Source organism: Triticum aestivum, chromosome 7D, assembly GCF_018294505.1.
Source record: "Triticum aestivum cultivar Chinese Spring chromosome 7D, IWGSC CS RefSeq v2.1, whole genome shotgun sequence".
NCBI lineage: Eukaryota > Viridiplantae > Streptophyta > Magnoliopsida > Poales > Poaceae > Triticum > Triticum aestivum.
In genome coordinates, this window is record NC_057814.1 from 4,982,915 (window position 1) to 4,986,049 (window position 3,135).

Here is a 3,135-nt window from a genome sequence, read left to right on the forward strand (position 1 = left end):
CTGCCTTCTCCCCGGAAAAAGGTAACCCAGCGTACGTACGCAATTAGCGTTAGCGTTGGGGGTCCTCACGTTGTTTTCCTTTGATTGATTTGTCTAAAAAAGGTAGTTTTTCATTGATTCTTAGATCGTGAGATATTTCCTTAGAAAAAACGCTCGTAAGATCCCTAATTACGTAGTCACTTTCCCCCTGATCCAGAAGTCCCAATTCCCATCTCAGGCGGCAGCGGAGGCGCAGGTGGTGCAGCATGCACAACATCGCCGGGCGCCTCCAGTCTCCACTCTCCAGCCTTTACGCACACGGCGTACATCACGTCATCGCCGAGTTTCATCAGCAACGCGATCTCGACTAATTCACGATATTAGGTATATCAGATAATCATTCCCTATCTCCTATTCCCTGATCCTATATATATATGTTGCTATTTGCCAATTAAGTAATTTATCTTCGACTAACATTGTGTCGCCTTTGATACCTTTTTTTAAATATTTTCAGCATTGTATTATCATGTCGTCTAAAAAGTACTCATTCGATAGGGATAAATAAAGAAAAAGAAAACAACGTGAGGTCTTCTTGGTAGAATCACAGAGATGAACGATGATACTAGTGCGTCGATGAACAAGGTGATACTAGTGCGTCGATGAACAAGATGATGAACTCCTGACACTCATTGTGTTTGAGGATATATTTGGATATTTATTGAGAGCGGGCAGCCTGAATCATTCAATGATAATGAACTTGAAAAGTGTTGCACAAATTGCATAAACTTTGTCTCTCGATGGTTCATCTCATGCTGAGGTATATGGTTTTATTTTGCAATTAAAGGTTATAAAGTTCACTTTGCCAAATGGCTTAATGTCTGATATGAAGATTTTCGAGCATGTGATATAGGGAGTAGTTGATTATTATCCTAATGTCTCCACTGCTTATCACATCTTATTTGCCGTGCATGTGACTATCGCATCGGTTGGAAGAAGCTTCTCAAAGTCGAATTATTGAAAAACTATTTGAGTTCACTAATGATTCAAGAGAGTGAATGATTTGGCAAAGTTACGCATAGGGAAGAAATTACTGGATAAGGCTGACATTGATCATAGGTGAATTAATATCAAGGAATGTTGGAAGAATCTTTTTAAGGTAATATGTATAAATCATTTGATATGAATATTGCATTTAAGTGTTTATTGGTTACATTTCATATATATTCTGTTAAAAAATATGTATATATTCACTATTATTATTATGTTTAAATTAAGGGCCCCGAGTTTTAGTTTCGCCCCGGGCCTCTGAAATTTCAAGACCGGCCCTGCGTATGTAGTTCATATAGAAATCTTTAAAAAGACTTATTTTTAGGAACGGAGGGAGTAGTGCTCCATGAGGCACTATTGGAGCCAATTTGACGCACTCAGGCACTGGGCCTCTGCTTAATGGGGTTGCATGATGTAAGTACTCCCTCCGTTCGGATTACTTGTCTCGGAAATGGATGTATCTAAAATGTGTCATAGAAATGGATGTATCTAGATGTATTTTAATTTTAGATACATCCATTTTCGAGACAAGTAATTCCGAACGGAGGAAGTAGTTGCCTTGTGGTGGTGCTCCGGACTCACCCCGCGGAGACAACGATCGCTATCAGAACGACTTGCCGTTGCTGTCTTGGCCTACTCATCATACTCCATCCTTGACGCTGAGACCAAGAAAATGTATATATGTCCAATAAACCGGGAAGTGGGAGATATTTTGGTAGGCGCGCTCGTTCGACGACCAATGAAGCTCTCACAAGTCACAAGCGTACTAAAAATAGACCGTTGTTACAAAGGGTGGTGCATCATTTTTCATAGAATTTTTCAAGGACTCTAATGCTTACGATTTTTCCTCCTAGTTTGTTTCTAAGATAACTACGCAATGCACCTAACATTTCAGAAAAGTTCATGTGTTCTCCCAGTGGTGCAACAAGGGAAGTCCAGTGACACATACATGGCATGGCATGTAAATCTCAACCACATGTTATTTCTATATATGTTTGTGCCTTTAGGATATGAGAACCAGAAAGGGAGATCCGTAGTAGGAACCAACGGTGCAGCATCATTTGGACAGTATCAGATCGAGTTGGCGGTTGCTAACTGGGCTTAGAGCATCTCCAATAGATGGACCAAATTTTGACGGTCCAAAACCGAAGATGTAAAATATGGACCGCCAAATGATGCGTTTTGGAGTTCCGAAAAATGCTCAACTCCAATAAATGGTCCAAATCAAAGATGTAAAAAAAAGAGCAACTCCAACAGATGGTCCAAAACGAAGATTAAAACGACCAATTACTACTTCATCTCAACATAGTTCAAACATGAAATTCAACATAGTTTCATACGCAAATACAACTACTACTTATTCGAACTACTAGATGAAACTACTCCTCGTCGTCCGAGCTGCGGAACTGCTCCCAGAACTCGTCCTTAGTCGGGCCATCGCACTCCTCGTCCTCCTTCTCGGAGTCACCCCAGTCCTCATCCGACAACTCGATAGGGATCACAGTCGAGGGGCCGGCCTCATCCTCCTTCTTCACCCCCTTCTTTTTCGCTTCCAGTAGTGCTCCAGCTCGGCCTGGACATACTGCGGATGCTCTCGCGCAAACCGAGCCATCACCACCTCGTCGCTCTCACCTAGAGCGACGACAACCGCCGGTCTCTTCTTCGCCTTCTTCGTCGACATCTCCTCCATCTGGATGCCCTGCGGCACGAGCCACTCCGCCATTGCCTAGGACTCGATCTCCGGGAAGTTGAGGTCCGTCTTCGGCCGTCCGGCACGCCACACCGCCACGCCGTAGGCACGCGCGGAACCATCGGCGGTGGGATACGTGCCGAGCCACCAACGCCGCCCGGCGTCGGAGAACTCCACTCCGAACTTCCCGGAGGGCTTCGCCCTCACGCCGAAGAAACCGGACTTGCCCTTCGGCGTCTTCTTCGGCGCCATCGGGGAGCGGGTGGCGGACGGACCAGAGGTGGAGGCGGACGGAGAGGAGGCGGGCGGAGCGGGGCCGGGCGGAGGACGGACCGGAGGCGGAGGCGGTCGGAGAGGAGGCGGACGGGGTGCGGAGGCGGCCGGAGGCGGGCGGGGATGGGGCGGGGCGGAGGCAGCCG

At 46.2% G+C, this 3,135-nt stretch overlaps 1 long non-coding RNA gene across 1 annotated transcript in view; it reads left to right on the forward strand.

The window, feature by feature from the left end:
- Positions 1 to 13: 13 nt before the first annotated feature.
- Positions 14 to 3,135, forward strand: part of LOC123167653 (uncharacterized) — a 7,996-nt gene continuing 4,874 nt past the window's right edge. The window contains exons 1-3 of the long non-coding RNA XR_006484024.1: positions 14 to 102; positions 197 to 363; positions 535 to 1,135. This is a non-coding gene — a long non-coding RNA (uncharacterized lncRNA). The remainder of the gene's footprint in view (positions 103 to 196; positions 364 to 534; positions 1,136 to 3,135) is intronic.